The sequence below is a fragment of the Sus scrofa genome, chromosome 15 (assembly GCF_000003025.6).
Source record: "Sus scrofa isolate TJ Tabasco breed Duroc chromosome 15, Sscrofa11.1, whole genome shotgun sequence".
NCBI lineage: Eukaryota > Metazoa > Chordata > Mammalia > Artiodactyla > Suidae > Sus > Sus scrofa.
In genome coordinates, this window is record NC_010457.5 from 110,996,642 (window position 1) to 111,016,316 (window position 19,675).

The following is a 19,675-nucleotide window of genomic DNA, read 5'->3' on the forward strand; positions in this document are numbered from 1 at the left end:
CCCAGGAGCCCAGGGAATCTGGCCCACGTGATCCTGTTCAACCAGCAACATCCATGGAAGGTCCTGCACTAGACCAGGCTCAAAGATCACTAGACAGGGACCAGTCCTGTGGGCTCAGCCTTGTTCCTCTTTTGCTTTTCTTGAGTATCTTGAGGTTCAGTCCTGGGTTTAAGATGGTTTGGGGGGCACCATTCCCTGGCCCGTTACTGACGTGCCACTGGCATCATTCAGGATCCAGAAAGTGTGGTCATGGGAGGGTCTTTCCCCATCCCCCACCCACATACCCAGGAGAGAAGGTAGTGACTTAGAGGGAAAAACACTGGTGTTGGGGGAGGGCTGTGTCTACCAGCTGAGAAAGCGAAAGACAGAAGCTTCACTGCACCCAGCAGTCAGTACTCCTAGATCAGCTCTCTGGGCCAAATATAGCACGGTGGTTGGGACGGCAGGCAGAGTGAGACGGCCTGACTTCAGATCCCAGATCCCACCTTCAAGTCACTTTCTGCCTGTGTGACTGCTGTGGACTGAACTGTGTGCCCCCCACCCCCAATTCCTCTGTTTAGCCCCAATCTTCAATGTCTCTGTGTCTGGACACGGGCTCCTCAGGAAGTTATTTAATTTTTTTTTTTTTTTTTTTGCTTTTAAGACCACAACTATGGCACATGGAAATTCCCAGGCTAGAGGTCAAATCAGAGCTGCAGCCGCAGGCCTACAGCACAGCCACAGTGACGCCAGATCCAAGCTGTGTCTGTGACCTACACCACAGCTGGCGGCATCACCGGGTCCTTAATCCATCAAGTGAGGCAAGGGATCAAACCCATGTCCTCATGGATACTAGTCAGGTTCGTTTCTGCTGAGCCACAACGAGAACTCCCTCAGGAAGTCATTAAGGTTAAATGAAAGCTCAAGCATGAGCCCCGATCTGATAGGACTGGTGTCCTTTTAAGAAGAGACGACAGAGAGTGTGCTCTTTTTCTTCCCCTGCGTGTATGCTGAGGAAGGGCTGTGTAAGGACTGAGGCAGGAGGGCGGCTGTCTGCAAGCCAGGAAGAGACCTCTCGCCAGAAACCAAGCCCTGCTGGACCTTGATCTGGGACTTCCGGCCTCCAGGCCTATGAGAAATAAATACCTGCTGTTTAAGCCACCCAGTCCCTGGTATTTCTGTATGACAGCCTGGGCTGACTAAGACAGTGACCTTGAGCGAGTTACTTCATTTCCCTGAACTTCAACTTTCTTATCTGCTAAGTCGAGTTTATGTACCTCATCTGGTGTCGCGAGGCTCCAGTGAGATCATGGATAAAGCGTTTAGCACAGTTTCTGGCATGTGGTAAGTGCTTAATAACACAGCTTAGACAGCTCCTTCCACGGTAAGCAGCTGCGAGTCTTCCCTGCAGCCTGATTTCACCTATGTCACCACGGTGACATGAGGACATCCTGAACAACCCCGCATCCCAGAGAAAAGAAACTGAGATGCTAAGGGGGCTAGGGATTGTCTCACGAGGACACGGTGAGTTAAAGACAGAGTTGGGACTGGAACCCAGGACTCTTGACAGCTCAGCCAAGGCTCGTAGTGAGGCCTAGTCATCTGAGAGCAATGTGTGCCAGAGGGAAAAGCAGGCTTTCAGGTCAGAGTATGAGAAGAGTTGTGTTCCAATCTCAAACCCTCCTTGAGGGACCTCGGGCACTTTATGTATATTCGAGGTGCTCCGGCTTCTTCTTGGAAAAACGCTGCTCACAATGACCTCCTTCCTGCTCACTGTGGACCTGAGACTAAAGTGGTCGGATGTATGTGGAAGGCCTGTCCAAATGGCAGGGGCCCTGGAGAGCAGGTGAGGGTGATACCACCTCTCATGGTGACTCTAGTACCTGCCTTCTTGACACTGGAGCTGTGCTAGCTGGGCAGGTGCGGTGGGGTCATCTCGAGCGCCTCCCTGCCCTCCGCCCTCCCTGCTTCCCCAGGATGAAGGTCAGACCAGGTATCCTAGTGCTCCCTTGTCTGGCTGGCTCCTCCCCAGTGGCAGTGGCTTTGTCCCCAGGGGGTCACACCTCTGTAACCTCCTATTCCTGAAGTGACACTAATGGTAACTTTTTATCAACTAAATTTCCTCCTTCCTGCCCCTTTGCCCTGCTGAGTTAGTCAGTGACTTATACACTAGGGATGTTGCCCTAGGGCAGTGATTGATAAGGAGAGAACTGCTGGGTTCCTTGGGTACCACTCCCTTATCTCTGCTGATACCCCCCTCCCACCCACCGTGAGTGAAGAGGTTGAGTCTTATCAGATATTTCTGGTGCAACAAACACCCATGGGGTGATAGGGGAGTGGAGTGCACCTGCTCTTTCTAGCCAAAGGTCAATAACTGGGAAAAAAAAAGCCCCAGATAAAAAATTAATGATTTCAAAATGGATCCAAGTCCTATTTTTTTCTAACAATCTGTAACCCAGCAGGCATCTTTTGATCTGTATAATGGATAGACTGATCAATCAATGACGTTCCCAAATTCAGAGACTACATTGTTAATTATCCCTCAAGATTTTCTCTTTAAAGGAAAAGCACAAGGGCAGGAAAGGGAAGGAGGAAGAGAAACCATATAAGAATTACAGAGCTCTGCAATAAAAATGTTTCATGTGCAGGAGAAAGAAAGTAGTTACATTAAAAATGCAGTATGTAGGTATGCTCCTCTTTCAGAATAGGACTTTATTAAAAAGGACCTTCTGCTTTAAAAAGTTTCCCTGGCTTCTCAGTGTTTTCTAAATTTCCTGATTATATTTAAAATATGATTGAACAAACACAGCTTTTTATATAAAGGCATATCTAGCAATGCAATCATCTGTGCAGAAAATTGCCACAGATAATAAAAGAGCAATGTCGCTTCAGCGTTCCTGAGAATCAAATGAAAGCCAGCACCTTCCTTTCTGAGTCACCCAGTCCCAGCAATCAGCAGTGTCACTGTTTTTTTGGTTGTTGCTGTGACCCACGGAGAATGAAGACCGCATGGCCTCCCTTGCCCATGTCATGTCACAGAGGATGCAACTTCAGGGACATGTGTTTACTACGGACGGAAGCTGCCCAATGGGTTTTTCCATGTTTTTCTTGAAAACATTTATTGCTTCACTGCATCCAGGGATCTCATTCTTGGCACTCTGACAGTTTGGGATGGACAGGTCTTTGCTGTGGGGGAGGTGTCCTCAGCACTGGGGGTGTTCAGTAGCATCCTTGGCCTCTACCCACCGGATGCCAGTAGCAACCTCCTGCTCCTCCCCTGGCAAAGCCTCCAGAGGCTGCCAAATGTCCTCTGGGGAGGCAGGGAGAGCTTTCCAGTTGAGATCCATTGACCTAATCTATCTGGACGAGGCATCATGCAGGGGGGGGGGGAGTGGGGGGCAAGGAATACTTAAACAGCGCCCTCCCCAGGTGGAATCTGCAAGTGTCCCCTGCTGGCTTATGCTTATACCAGCCAGTAAGGTCTACCATAGTGAATTTATTTATTCATATCATTTTCACAAATACATATTTTTAATACAGAATTTGATTAACGTAGCCGCAATTCACTAGCATTCACCATCTCATGGTTTCTAAAATTTAGAACATCATTTCAGAAGTCAGTACCCATAACAAAATTCTGTGAATTGACTGTAACCCTCAACTTTCCCTCAGCTCGCTCTGACTTTTCCATCTTCCCTCAAAGGCCATCGTGGTGGTTGGCCCTCCGTGACATTTGTTTGCTCTTTGGCCAAGAACTTCTGCGGTGTTTCTCTGTGGTGTTCTTTGTCTCTTCAGGCCCTATCTAGGCCAGCTAATGAACCCAAACCAAAAACGTCTGTATTCTCTCCATAAAAAAAATTGCTTTTACATAACTGTGAAGCAGCAAGGTTTCAGCAACTTCTACAATGAAAAGGAGACTAGTGAAATATCCGTGAGGTCACATACTGCAGAGGGGAGAGCTCGACTAGAATGAGGAATCCCAGTATTCGGCCCAGGGGCTCTGGCATCACTGGCATCTTGGGTAAATGACTTCATCTCTGGACCTCGCTCGCTCGCTCGCTACAGAAGTCAGAGGAAGTTAGATTGGATGGTATCTAAGGTTACTTCCAACCTGCAGATTCGTGCAGAAGGGAGAAGGCTATTCTGGATTTTATCCTCCTCTTGCCAAACTTTCTTGTGCAAGGTCTGCAGATGAATGCGTGGGGATGTAGCCTTGCTGGCCCCTCCTCAGAGTCTCAGACTGACCAGCTGCGACTGTATGAGAGGAGCCTTCAAGCGAAGAGCATTACTCTAAATGTTATTATTATTAATCAAGCTATGAAATAGCTTCTGTGTACAAGTACACAGAGCTCTGATTATTAGGAATTTGGCCAAAAGGGGCTGACTCTGCCCCTTCCAACCAAATTTCAACTGAACATTAAGGATTCTTTTTTTAAGCCTTCTCCCCACCTTCATCGGCCTTCCTTCTCCCCAAGAAAAAACCCCAGAATTGTTAAATATTGGGAGGTTTATTTGGGGGTGGTGGAGGGGATTGGTTAGAGGCAATCATTTACCACTCAGGTGAAGGTATTTTTGTGTTTTAAACATTGGGCCAGCCACACTGGAGTGGCCCAGGCGCCCGTCAGCACCAGATACACCAGACAATGTGGGAGGAGAAAGAAGACAAGTCTGCTTCTGCGGAAGCTCCAGGGAGCAATGCCATTAACGATTTGTGTATGGTCCCCTTCCCTGGGGGAATATCCTCAGCATCTGTGGGCAACACAGATCTCATTTGATGTCTTTGTAAACACATCATTGAAAGAAACTCTATACATTTTATAAACAGTCTTTGACCTACAAATTAGCTTGCAAACCTAGGGCAAGTGAAAGAGAGATCCAGAACCCAGAAATCTAATAGTCAATTGTCAAGAGATTGGACAGACAGGACGTTCTTATCCTAGCTCTCCAGCCAAAGAAAACTAACCCATGACAAACCAACAGAACTAAATATGTGCAGGGCAAAAGGTTTGCTTCTCAAATACTATGGCAAAGAAGCAAGAATCCCTGGCTGCAGACAGTTTCCTGTTCTGGAATGCTGAGGATGTGAGACCAATTAGAGACAGGCTGGGTGATGGCTTTGTCTGTGTCCTTCCAGAGTCTAGCTGCATACAGGGAGGTCACAGGAAGTTGCTAAAGGCCTCTGCCCCCGGTTGAGGTCATCGAGATGCTTCTGTTCTGTTCATGTTGGGTTCTTCCCCTGCTGCATTTTTATTTGGGGCTCAGGTAACGACCTCAGATATTTCACCAGGATTGAAATTCTGGCTTGTGTTTGGTTGGATCTCTGACAAGCGAAAGGATGAACCCGGAGAGCAGGGCAGAGCTCTGGCTGATTTCCACTCTGTAGAGCCCACAATGAAGAGGGTGGGGTGCAGAAATAAGTGCACGTTACGAGGCAGGCGAGTGCGGTTTGGTGTACGGCTACCATGTAAGACGCCCCATAGGGCCACTAGCTATTATTGGTTTTTCCAAGAAACCCACATGATTATTTAAATCTCCTAGCTAAGGGAGGGAGTTATTGGGGCCTGGTTATCTTAATGTCTTGGGTTGGTGTTTTCTTTTGTTATTGAGTCAGTAAATGAATGGAAGCAAACAGTTTATAATTTGCTTAAATAGGAAATCAGCTGATATCACATATGGCAATGCCCACGTGTGTGTGTGTGTGTGTGTGTGTGTGTGTATGTGCTATGTATGTACTTAGGTATGTGTATGTATGCTGTTTAGAACACACAGAACGTGTTATTACACATTCAAGGTAAAACAGATTACCAGAAATCCACATTCTCCTGATGCCCTTCTACTCTGCCCTGAGAGGTGCAGGTGGGCAGGGGAGGAAGAGAGCAAAGGGTCTGAACCACTGGTTTACAGAACCATCCTGGCCCCTTGCAGAGTGAGGGATAAACTTGCTCTGCAAGGAGCTAGTTTTGCATTTGGGACTATTACACGTAGGGTTGTTCACGGTGGTTTTCTTTTTCTTTTTTCTTTTTTGGCTAGGGGTACAAGAGGTGGGAGGTCTAAAAAGGTATCCATATGGTTTGATCGGAACTATATGAGACTGGAAAAGATCCAGCTCCTTTGGTCAAATGTCAGGCAGATTTAGGCATGTCTGTGCTAATGTGTGAAGCTATTCCAGTAATTGTGAATTGGAAAATGCACATACAGTAAAATCAAATCAGACATTTAAATTAGGCAGCATCTGTATGGCCCTTTGCCCCTATTTTTACATAAATTATCCTTATAATAGCTCTTCTATTTGTTTTCCCTTTTTAAATAAGTCAGTCTTTTGGTAAATAGATAAAAATGAAATAAAATAATAAAATAACCGGTGGCTTATCTGGTCCCAGAATTAATAAATAGTCCTCAACTTTGGACCTGATTGCAGCCTTTTGACTTAAATCTGGCCCTCTTTCCCCAGTTCCTAGCCACATAGTCCTTGGAATTATTCAACATGTCCTCAAATACCTGCTAAATTCTCAAATCTGGGAAGAACAATTGGTGTGCTCTGCAATGATCTTTTTATTTACTCTTTAATCCCTGGAGTTAATTAAGGAGGGTTTTTTCCCTGATTGCAGCCCACAGAGCATTTGGCTTTCACAGGTCTTGCACTTTTAGTTTGTAAACCAAGCTCAGCTAATACCTTTGACAAGAGCTTTACTTGAAATCTTGGCTTTGAAATAGAATGTAAACAAGGGTTAATTAATTCATTTGTTAATTTTGCTACCCTACTGGGGACAGTAACTCACCATTAGCTTTAGTGCAAATGCTTTATAAGATCTCCTTGCTAACTTGCTGATAGTGACAGGACTTCTCATTAGTTCTCTAGGTATGTAAGTATGTAAAAGCATAATAGACTTGACCTGAATGAAATAGTTTTGGGGGGATAGGGAAAAACTGGAATTTCTGACAGTACTAAGTTTTTTTTAAATTTATGGTTCACCTGGCAGTTAATATCATTCTCAACAGACCAATGTCCATCACTTTTGGGGATTACTTTTAGGAAAATCTAGTTTATTAGAGCAAGTAAAGGAACTGAAGGAGGATTTAAATGCTTTCTACAATTTTTGGAAAAAGCGAGAATATATTATAATTGTAGCCATTAAAGAACCTATAGATGGTTTTCTGTAAAAATCTCTAAAGTAGTTCGAAACACCTAAGAGTCTAAGAGATGTTTAGAAATGCCTTGCTACATCTAAGACAAAGGCAGTGAATAGAAGAATATTACTAGGCTGATGGAGATTAAAAATAATAATCTTGGCTTACATATGGACTTTTGTTAATTCACCTGCCTACCTTTTTAGTGTAAAACTAAAAAATCTGTCAAGTTTTTCAAGTAAGCCTGTTTAAAAGAAACAACAATTTATAAGGATGGTATCTAAAACTCTGAATGGGATTTACTTGTATTTAACATATGACATTTCAGTTCCTCAAAGTAATAAGACACTTAATGGAACACAAACTGTCAAGCATAGGTACGTTAGAAAAAGGCAAAAGAAAAGAAAAAGTTCAGAAGGTAAATTTAATTTTATGAACGGCATGATTAGTTGCTTAGGAATAAGTCAGCAATGTAAATTTAAATGAGAAAAACATTCAAATAAAAGACCCAAAGGGTTTTGTCATTAAAGTAGACTGTTCCCCTATTTTCTGTTCTCACCAATACAGTTCTCTACCAGACAGTATTATATAATTTTCTAATACTCAGTGTGTTCTAGGCCAATGGTTCTCAAAGTGCGGTCCCTGGACTAGCCAAACCAGCACCACCAGAGAATTTGTTAGAAATGCAAATTACTGGGTTCTACTCCCAACTTACTGAATCATAAACTACAGTGTGGGACTTATCAATCTATGTTTTAACAAGCCCTCCAGCGAATTCTGATGAATAGAAAAGTTTGAAAACCACTGCTCTGGGCCAATCATTTCCAAAGACAGCAGGGCTATCCAGTATATTAGATAGGGCTGTTCCAAATACTTAGAGCAAAAAAAGTGGACTTTGCAAAATGAAAATAGAAGTGATAATTATTTAATGTTTTAATATAGGACTTTACATTTCATATCTATTAATATTTTCTCATAGCTGATATGTAAGAACCTCATTTTATTTCACTTTCCTTTATTACACTATGGAGTTGTTCTTGTATTTATTGGCCATTTGCATATTTTTTTTCAGTATATTGGTTCATGTCCTTTGCACCTTTTCTAACGACTTTTACAGACATTTTTATATTCAGGAAATTAATACTTTCTCATTTGTGTGGAAAATCTCTCTCCAAGTTTCCTGTTTACATTTGCCTTTATCTATCGAATTTCAGGCATTTAACATTTCTTTATTTATTTGCTCTTTTAAAAATTTTATTTATTTATTTATTTTTGTCTTTTCTAGGGCCATACCCACGACAATATGGAGGTTCCCAGGCTAGGGGTCTAATCGGAGCTGTAGCCACCAGCCTACGCCAGAGCCACGGCAATGCCAGATGGTTAAACCGCTGAGCAAGGCCAGGGATCGAACCCACAACCTCATGGTTCCTAGTCGGATTCGTTAACCACTGAGCCACAACGGGAACTCTGGCATTTAACATTTTAACAATGTATTTCAAAGCATCTGCTTTCATGGCTTCTGGGTGTATGTCAAGCTTAGAGAGACCTTCCCCACTTCAAGATGATAAAAATATTCACCCACCTTTTCTTCTAGTACTTTATGGGCTTTTCTTTTTTACATTAAAATATTTGATGTATTTGGAATTTATCTTGATGTAAGGGGTATGGTAAAATCCAGCCTTACTTTTCTTTCTCCAAATGGCTATCTGGTTCCTAGCTTCTTTTATGGAATGATCCATTTTTATTTGATTAATTTGCTGTGCTACATTTATCATGTGCTAAGTTCCCACATTACTTAGGTTTATTTCTATACTTTCTGAAATCCTATTCCTTTCATCGACCTTCCTGTACCAACAATATACTGTTTTATAATACATTTTTCTGATCTGGTAAAAAAAGTCTCCCTTCAAGTAAACAACTTTAGAGTTTATAACTCTATAAAGTTAAACCATTCTATACTGAATATATTAGTGAAGTTTATCACTGCCTGTCTTTACGTTAAATTAAAAAATTTGAAATACATATAATCAATTATAATTTATTTATAAAATAAAGAGTTTTATTTATTAGGTTTATTTAAAAAGAGATGCAGGAGTTTCCGTGGTGGCTCAGTGGTTAACGAATTTGACTAGGAACCATGAGGTTTCAGGTTCGATCCCTGGCTTTGCTCAGTGGGTTAAGGATCCGGTGTTGCCGTGAGCTGTGGTGTAGGTTGCAGACATGGCTTAGATCTGGTGTTGCTGTGGCTCTGGTATAGACTGGTGGCTACAGCTCCGATTCGACCCCATGCCTGGGAACCTCCATATGCCACGGGAGCGGCCCTAAAAAAGCCAAAAAAAAGAGAGATGCAGCTGTATAAACATCTCAGGTGGTCAAGGACTAATCCTGACTCTACACATCTGACTTTTTGAACATCTTAGGTTTTTTTCCATATTCATATAGTGACAAAGGTAGTGATTAACTTTTGGTGAATTAAATAATACACTGTTAACATGCTTATAAAATTAGGAAACACAGTTCAATTGTTTAATGATGCATAAACTTTTAGTAATTAAAATTATTCCTACTGTGTGTAAAACAAGCCTATATTTACTATTTTGGAAAAATACTGCAAAAATGTTTAAAGCTTGGTATATAGTAACATTGAATAAAGGAAAAAGGTGTGAATGACAATGCATGTTTTTGCATTCAGTGAGCACATTATTTGGAACTCTTGCTTCTCCTGTGCATACGTGTAGAAGCTGGATGGCACTGATAATCAGAGTAATAAAAAGAGTTACGAATGTTATGCTAGGTACACAAGCCATAAATAGATACAAAAGACACCTGGAAATCACTTAAAATTTTCTTTCTTTTGACAATGGGTGTATTCATAAGACAGACTAGGGTGGAGACTGCTAGATGGTACTATCAGCACAGGAAACTCTCAAAGGGAACAATGTGGTCACTCATTGGGGAAGCCAGTGGGAGCCTTTCCCTGAGGCCTGGTTAGCAATGTCCTAACTAATAACTAAGGCTTTTCTCTTTCCTTGTCTTTGGGAAGTGGCTTGGGCAAGTGCTATAGAAAAACCTCCTAAAATTGAGAAATGAAGACATCACACTTAAAATCTCGGTTCTCCTCCCAGAACAGGAAGACTGGCTGCCCCAGCACTTGAGCCAGTACTAGAGGCTCAGGTGAGAAAAAATGAGATAAGAAACGTTCAGGTGGGTTAGTCTGGGAGAAGAAGGGTAAAGTACTCCTTCTAGGTACTTTCTGAGGATTAAAGTTCCCCTAAGTAGGTCTCTTTTTAAAAATTATTATTATTCTTATTTTTGCTTTTTAGGGCTGCCCCTGTGGCATATGGAGGTTCCCAGGCTAGGGGCTGAATCAGAGCTATAGCTGCCGGCCTACATCACAGCCACAGCAACATGGGATCTGAGCCGATTCAGCTCATGACAATGCCAGATCCATAAACCCACCGAGCGAGGCCAGGGATCGGACCCCCATCCTCATGGATGCTAGTTGGGCTCCTTACTGCTGAGCCACCACGGGAACTTTTGGTCTCTCTTTTTTGAAACAGTGGACCTTACAAATACTCTCAGGAAAGCAGAGGAAGGGAAAAGTCACCTTTCATTGCTTGATGCTTTGACATGCACGTCACTTCTGTCCCTAAATCCCCGGGCTGGTGTCTCTTTCTGGCACTGTCTGAAAACTATGCTCCCCACTCAGGTTCCTGAGGCCTCACTCTTCCACCCTAATTCCATCCTGCCCCCCAAAGTCTTTCTTATTGCTGAGGACAATTTACTTGTTTCTGCATTCTCAATTTTGAAATTTTTACTTCCAATCACTCATGTAAGCTGCTTTCCTAAGACTTTTAATTTAAATTTCCCTTCTCTCCACCATCAAAAGAGAATTCTTCTCTTTCTAGGAAAAAAAGTGTTAACTCCCCTCTTGAAGAACAGCTTTAATATACTCCAGCCTCCCCACTGTTAAGGCCAAAGTAGATCTTTTGGTTTAAATTATATCAGTTCAAGTTAGTGGCTTCTGTCTCCGATGCGGTCGTTAAACCAGCCACTGATTCATAATGCAAGTCAGTCTATTATGTTATTGGTTTTATAAAAGGTAATTCTCTCACTTCTGTTTTTCATATGAATTATGTTTTTATTTTATTTTAGCTATTTATTTAGATTCCTCATATAAGTGATATCATGATACTTGTCTTTGGCTTACTTCACTTAGTATGTTAATCTCTAGGTCCAGCCATGTTGCTGCAAATGGCATTATTTCATTCTTTTTTGTAACTGATATATATATATATCTCCCACATCTTCATTATCCATTCATCTGTCGAGGGACATTTAGGTTGCTTCCAAGTCTTAGCTATTGTAAAGAGTGCTGCTACGAACACTGGGGTACATACATCTTTTCAAATTACGTTTTTCTCTGGATATATGCCCAGGAATGGGATTGCAGGATAATGGGGTAGCTCTATTCTTAGTTTTCTGAGGAACCTCCATTACCGTTTTCCACAGTGGCTATACCAATTCACATTCCCACCAGCAGCGTAGGGAGATTCCTTTTTCTCCACACCCCCTCCAGCAGTTATTGTTTGTAGACTTTTTGGTGGTGACCATTCTGACTGGTGTGAGGTCATACCTCATTTTAGTTTTGATGTGCATTTCTCTGATAATTAGCAGTGTTGGGCATCTTTTCATGTGCCTTTTGGCTATCTATGTGTCTTCTTTGGAAAAAATGTCTTTAGATCTTCCACCCATTTTTGGATTGAGTTCTGATGAATTACTTTTTAGAATGTTATCTTTCCCTGTTTTCTCATCGAAAGGTTACAAAATTCTTCCCATTAATTTTGGTGAGAACATTCACCCCCACCCAACCATCACCAGCAGTAAGTGAAAATAGTTAAGGGTATGTAGTAATCTTTTACCCTCCTAGGATGCGTCATGGGTCCCTCAAATTAGGCTAGTGCTCTGATAACAGGGTGAGGCAGAGAGGGTACTGTACCGAGGTTCCATAACTGGAATCTCCCACTAGCTATAGGTGTGGTGTTAGATGAGGATGTTGGCTTCCATCGGGGGTGGGGTGGGGTGGGAAAGGGGCGTGTATTGCAAGGTATGGGGGTGGTGGGTAAATGATTGCTAAGCTCTCCAAATTTTATGCTCTGATGTAATTCAGTCCAATTAGCGACTTTTGTATAGAGCGTAAACATCTATGAACCATGCCTTTATTTCTATTTGAGGTACTTCGGAAGAATCAGGAACCAAACAGAAGGTCATTAATGGTAAATTATAGATGGCATATGCAGATATATCCTGACGTGGTACTGAGTGGTTTAATATTCAGAAAACTGAAGGGGTTTAATAAAGACATAACAGTGCATGACAGCTTAAATAAAAACCAAAAGGCAACTTTAACGAGTTGTCTGTACTATAATTGATTGGATTTAAAAAGTCTCAAAGTATCATAAAGATATACTGACAAAGCCAAGATACTATTATACTTCTGGAATTCTAAAGCATAAAATAGTTCATTTCAGAATGTATTGCTCAGTCTGAAGAGTCAACACTTTTTTTATGGAAAGGTAAATACGCCTTCTCCTCCCTATTGTGTATTCAGGTTACTTATTTACAGTCCCACGGGGAGGGAAAAACATGCACACTCAACAATGACCTAAAAGATGTTTTGAAAATTAAGTTATCTGGGTAGCCTAGCAAAATTCAATTTTTTTTTTACTGCTTTACTCCATTTAAAATGTTTAATAGAATGAAATTACATGAAATAGTTCTACTTTTATTTGAATTATCTCATATGCCCAAATGCAAAACTCAAATTTTTCACAGTAAAGTCTCCATTGGGCCAAAAAACCCACATCTGTCCCTGATGTGTAATAGAATCTTAGGTATAACTTGATAAAATCAGGTATCTTGGTAATGTCTACATTGAAGCAGTTTCCCTGAAATTATTTTAAAAGCTATTTAAAATAAAAGAAATATGTTGAGAAGCAGAGATTTAAAAAACTAAAATAAACCATTCATTTATGAATTATTTATTGAGCATTTATTATGTGCTGTTCTAGATGTAGAGGATGGAACAGTGGGCAAAATAGAAAAAGGCCATTTCCTTATGGATCTTATATTATTTCAAAATGGTGGACTGAGTCACAATTTGAATTTGTACCTTAATCTCTTTGGGTAAATTGTATCAAAAATCAGTCAACTTCACGGTGAAAGCATCATGACAAATTATCAAATAGATGAATACGAAATGCTAAGCAAAGGAGCTGAAGTAAAGCTCTTATAAGCTCTTACTTATTTGAACAATAAGAGCTTAAAACAGTGTCATAGGGTTGATATGAAAATGGCAGGGGAGGAGGGGTGATGGCTCCTTAGAGGTCGCAGAGCAGTTTAGTGGCAGAGTTAAGAATGACACCTAGACTTCTGTATTCCTAGTCCAATGATCTGTCTGTGGATTAGCCTGCCTCTATTTATTAAATGGATCTTAATAATTTTAGAGCCAATTACAATTTTTTCCTGTAAAAGCACCCATCGGTACAAGTGTATAGTTTTTTTTTTTTTGGTCATTTTGTCTTTTCTAAGGCTGCTTCCCACGGCATATGGAGGTTTCCTGGCTAGGGGTCTAATCAGAGCCGCATATGCTGCAGGTGTGGCCCTAAAAAGCAAAAAACAAACAAACAAGAAAACCCCCCAAAACATATATATATACAGAGAGAGAGAGAGAGTTTTTTTCTAACTAACTTACCTTCCTTCCTTCCTCCCTCCGCCACACCTGAGACATACGGAGGTTCCCAGGCTAGGAGTTGAATTGGAGCTGTAGCTGCCAGCCTACACCACAGTCACAGCAAGGCGGGATCCAGGCTGTGTCTGTGACCTATACCACAGCTCATGGCAACTCCAGATCCCTAACACACTGTGTGAAGACAGGGATTGAATCTGAATCTTCATGGATACTCTGGGTTTGTTACTATTGAGTCACAACGGGAACTCCCAAGAACTTTTTTCTTTATACTTTCATGTATTTTAAAATTCTTCTATAATGAACATCAATTAATTTTATTTTACTATTTTTTAAAAATTAATTTTATAGTTAGAAGGGACTGTGTTTAGAAATGCACAGCATGGAGTTCCCGTCGTGGCGCAGTGGTTAACGAATCCGACTAGGAACCATGAGGTTGCGGGTTCGGTCCCTGCCCTTGCTCAGTGGGTTAACGATCCGGCGTTGCCGTGAGCTGTGGTGTAGGTTGCAGATGCGGCTCGGATCCCGCGTTGCTGTGGCTCTGGCGTAGGCTGGTGGCTACAGCTCCGATTCAACCCCTAGCCTGGGAACCTCCATATGCCGTGGGAGCGGCCCAAGAAATAGCAAAAAGACCAAAAAAAAAAAAAAAAAAAAAAAGAAATGCACAGCATTTATTAAAGCAGCTTAAGGACATAAAAGGTCAGGTCAGCACTGAGGATTTCACAAAAGTCTTGTCTGTGTTCACAGACATTCTGAAACATTTTGATGTGTGAATATAGGAGCCACTAGGCCAAGGAGAAAAGTCATTTACCAAGTTGCTCTTTGACCAAAGTTTAAAAGCCAAAAAAACTAGCATTGTGTTCCCGTTTTTATCAAGGAGAACCTCCACTGGCAGATACATTTAAGGAGTTCTCGTCGTGGCGCAGCAGAAGCAAATCCAACTAGGAACCATGAGGTTGCGGGTTTGATCCCTGGCCTCGCTCAGTGGGTTAAGGAGCCGGCATTGCTGTGAGCTGTGGTGTAGGTCGCAGATGTGGCCGGGATCTGGCATTGCTGTGGCTCTGGCATAGGCCAGCAGCTCCAATTCGACCCCTAGCCTGGGAACCTCCATATGCCACAGGTGCGGACCTAAAAAGCAAACAAAACAAAACCAAAAAACTAAACAAAACATTTAAGAGAGATCAAGCTTCCTTCTTGCTAAGTCACCACCCAGCTTCTGCCGCTGGCAAAATCTGTGCACTCTCTGGGCTTCAGTTTTTCCACCCTAGATCTGTCCAAATGGTCTCTGCAGTCCCTTCCATCATTGGTGGCTTTGATTCTAGAACACAGGCAGAAGTCTTGTGCTAGAGAACCATGGCGAAAGTTCCTTAGTATGCTCCTCTTCAATGCCAGAGACAGAAGAACAATAAGCAGGTGGAAGCCATTGGTTCCTCAGCAAAGGCACCTGTGAAGAGGAGTGCAAATTCCCTCTAGCTGCTGGGAGGATCCCACACCTCATTACAATACTTGTTGAGTGGCTGCTTCCCAAGAAAAGCCACAGAAAGGAAATATTAAAAAGGCGTATATGCTCAGGGGTGGGGTGGGGTGGGGGTAGGGGTGGGGGATGCTGTTCCCTCCCTAAAGTCTGACCCAGCCAAGGCTGTTGTTCTCTATTGTTGAACAGGATGTAACTGGATTGCCAAGCACAGCCCACAAACCTGCTAATTAGGTGCACCGACAGTGTTTGTTTTGGAACCATTTCCCAACAGAGGAATGTGTCAGGCTGATTAGTGAAAAGAGGGTATGTAATGTATGTGTATTTGAGTCCAGATGAGGGCATGATCCAGGTATTCAGTCTGTTTGTGTAAGGACTCACAAAAAAATGAAGGCTGAGCAAATAGGAAGCCACAAGGCAAGACAAGCTTCTGGGCAGCGCTTCGCTTTCCTCCTCCTCTGGAGTTTTGCTCTGTTCCCCCAACTCCTACCAGAAAATTCCTGCCTAAACATGAAACTCTCTTTCGAAAAATGACAAACTATAATTGGCTGCCCAGAAAAATGGAAGACTTTTTATAAGGTTGCTGGCGAATCTGGGGTTTGATGATTTTCTGGGCATTTAAGTGACAACTTTAGGCAAAGCTGTCTCCGCATTTACCTTCCATGGACAAATCAGATGGAACTAGGACAATGGAAAGCAGCTCTTCATGGACTCTTCAAGTTGTGCTAAGAATTGTGCATCTCAGCATTTTCTATGGGAAGAAGTAATTCTATACTTCATCATAAAGCAGTTTCTCCTGTTTTAAACAAACCTTTTTTAGGTTGGACTACACTTAGCTATTTATTTGGTTTTGTTTGGTTTGGTTTGGTCTTTTTTTTTAGGGTTGCACCCATGGCATATGGACATTCCCAGGCTAGGGTTCAAATCGGAGCCATAGCTTCTGGCCTATGCTACAGCCACAGCCACACCGGATCAGAGCCGCATCTGCCACCTACACCACAGCTCATGCAATGCCGGATCCTTAACCACTGAGTGAGGCCAGGGATCAAACCTGCGTCCTCATGGATGCTAGTCAGATTCGTTTCTGCTGAGCCACGATGGGAACTCCTACACTTAGCTCTTTGAAGCTTCATGTGTACACGAAGCTTAAAGAAGGGCAAGAAGGTGCCAAGACAAAGAACAAAGTCCATGCCCCAACAAGTTCAAGTCTTTAGGGGTAGGGTGGTGTGAGCTGCAACGAGATGCAAAATGACAAAGACCAGTTCCAGAGGTCAAGGTGCTGGGAGGAGTCTCCATGCTCTTTAATACAAGTTAGACATTTCTGGAATTTGACCAAGATGAATGAAAGTAACAAAGCATGGACTGAGTTTTTTGGGAGGCCTTCTTACTCTGTAAGCTAACCTGACAAAAGTGAAAAAGGGTAAACCCTGTTTGAAACTCACTTGCCATGGACTTTTCCAAGAGGCCAGTGTTCATTCTCGATAGACAGATGTAGGAAAGGTTCTGTGAACATGAGCAGATTGGACGTGGTGTCAGAGTATGTCAGTTCAACTGGTAAGAGCTTGGTGTTGATACATTCAAGGTCCTGAATGCAAACATGATTTCTTAGAGGAGCGAAGGGAGGGGTCGACTACTGCCTACAAAGGAAAACTACCAAGCAGCGCTCAATCCACTTCTCCAAACGCCAACACTTGAAAAAAACATGTAGCCCTTTTAGAAGCGTGACCACTGAGCTGCAGCTGCCCTCACACACACATGCTCAGATGCCCTGTGTAGGGCAAGTGTACCTTGTTGGCGTCTGTAGGGCAATGCTCACACCAGAGAAACACTTGAAATGGTAGGTCATTTGTTCCAACTTTACATATAAAGCTGTGGTGTTTCTTCGGACTTTTACTATGCTCCTCTAACTTCACAAGTATTTTTCCCCCAGATTTATTGAGATATAATTAACATAAAACACTGCATTAGTCTCAGGTGTATAACATGATGGATGATTTGATATATGTACATGTTGCAAAATGATCACCACAAGAAGTTGAGTTATCATCCATCGGCTCACATAGTTACAAAAGTTTTTTTTTTCTTTGTGATGAGAACTTTTAAGATATATTCTTTTAGCAACTTTTAAATATGAGATACCATATTGTAATCTTTAGTCAAAAATGCTGTATACTATATCCTCAGAATTTACTCATAACTGGAAGTCTGTACCTTTGGATTCCTTTCACCCACTTTGCCCCTTCCCCCCCACCTCCAGTGACTGCTAATCTGTTCTCTGTATCTATGAGTTTGCTTTTATTAGATTCCACATATAAGTGGTATCCTACAATATATGTCTTTCTCTGATTTATTTCAATTAGTGCATTTAAAATTTTCTTAACAAATCCGTTCATTCAAAAAGCATTATCAATGTCCTTAATGAATGCACATAATATATACTTGGGAGAGTTGAACCAAACAGTAAATAGTTATGGAATGCTTACTGTTTGAAACACACCAAATTTCGTGTTAATGTGTAATCTTCTCATAGTACGCCCACATCTCAACACAGCCCCCAAAGGGAGCAGAGACATAAAATCTTCAAGTGCAGTGAAGAATGCCTGTGGGGGTGGTTTGTATGTGACATGAAAAAATCAACAAGGCTGAATGGATCAGACAGGGAAGATGGAACTGACGTCTGACAGCTAGTATGTTTTGCAAGTCCCATGTTAAAATGCATGCTGAGTATTTTTAAGATGAAGTATTTATGTACTTGTGATCTGGAAACATTTCAAGACTCAGAACTGGAATCTTCACAGAAATATAAGAAACAGGATGGTCTCCTTAGCAGCAGTATGTCCTTAATAACAAAGATCAGTGATTACATAGAGAGGCCAGAAAGAAAGTTGGATAGAAGGCAATTTTAGGATTAAAAAAAAAAAATCCAGTCCTGGATCATTTTGTGGGTTTATGTGACTTTTTTTTTTTTTTTTGCTTTTATGCTGTTTTCCCTTAAGTCTTAGGGCAGTATCAGTCTAATCTTCTGATCTGGAAGGTTAGAGCCCTTATTTCTTTTTGTCAATCAAGGAGGGTATCTTTTGTCATTCCCATTTCCTTGGGATGTGGAACCGGACCATTGTTTTAACAGAAGGTTCCTCTCTCCTAGAGCTGTGCTTTCTCTTTCGTTCTCTGCGGGGGGGGGGATGTTGGATTAGGCCTAGAAGTAGAGCAGTTTTGTGATTCTGGATCTTTCTATTGTATTTAAAATCCTGCAATTTGGATTTCCGTGTTTTCCTATTTAAAGGAAAGAGGTGTGTATTTAACCTGGGGTTTTCCTTCCTAAGCCTGATGAAGGAGGATTCTCAGCTCCACAGGTACCCCTCACCAGCTGGGGGGCTGCACAGAGATGGGAGCCCTGCGAGCTGTCCTTCTGCTTCCCCCTCACAACAGCCCTTCAGCCACTCCATGAAAGAAAGGCAGGGCTTCCCCCCACCCCAATCTAACTCTGGCTCTGCTTCAAGAATAGAAACGTCCAGGCTGGCAAAGAAGGGAAAATTCAAAACAACCGTTGCGGGTGGGGGGGTGGGGGGAGCTGCTTCTCTAATAACAGAAGTACATAAAATTGTCAAATTTCTTTTAGAGGGTGTGCTACAAAAAGTTTGAAGACTATAGGTACAGGAAAAACAAACAAACAAACAAACAAACAAAAAACAGTGCCGTATAATGAAAAAAGCTTGGATTTTAGAGTCAGATATCTCTGGGTTCAAGTTTTGACTTTATCTCTTGGGCCCAGTTAATTGCTTCCTCTGAACCTAGGTTTCCTCATTATTAAAATGGAGGAAACAATACCCCTTCAGAGGACTAGCTTAAGAATTAAATGATGCGATAGGTAAATCATTGGCTATAGTACTAGTAAATATCAGTGCTGTCTCCCCACAATCCCAGAACATTTTCTGCCTCTGCCGGAAACGGTGTTCTAAAAACTGCACTAGGACTACGCACCTGTGAGGTTTCCTCCTGCATAGCAATTCATTTAATACGGAAAGAAAAGTCTGAAGAGTTAACCAATGTTAATTATATGGTCATAATCAAATGCGCATGTTAAAACCAAGTAGATGCTAATACTGAAGAGCCTAAATCAGTGCTTTAAGCTCAACACAGAGCTCTCGCATACGCCTAGAAAGCATGGACTGACTTTCCAGCTACGACAGGCACCACCCCACTTCCTGGAGCCCCAGGTCCATCTCCTTTGCCGTGACTCCTCCCACACATTAACACAACTGCCTAATGGCTTGTCTGTCTCTTACTAAAGATTGTCAACTATTCGAGAGCAAGGAGCCTGCCGGGTTCACGGTGTGTCTCTAGAA

General features: G+C 42.1%; 1 protein-coding gene across 3 annotated transcripts in view; it reads right to left on the reverse strand.

Annotated features, from left to right (window-relative positions):
• PLEKHM3 (pleckstrin homology domain containing M3) overlaps positions 1-19,675 on the reverse strand; it is a 196,806-nt gene that overhangs the window by 7,519 nt on the left and 169,612 nt on the right. The window lies entirely within an intron of this gene.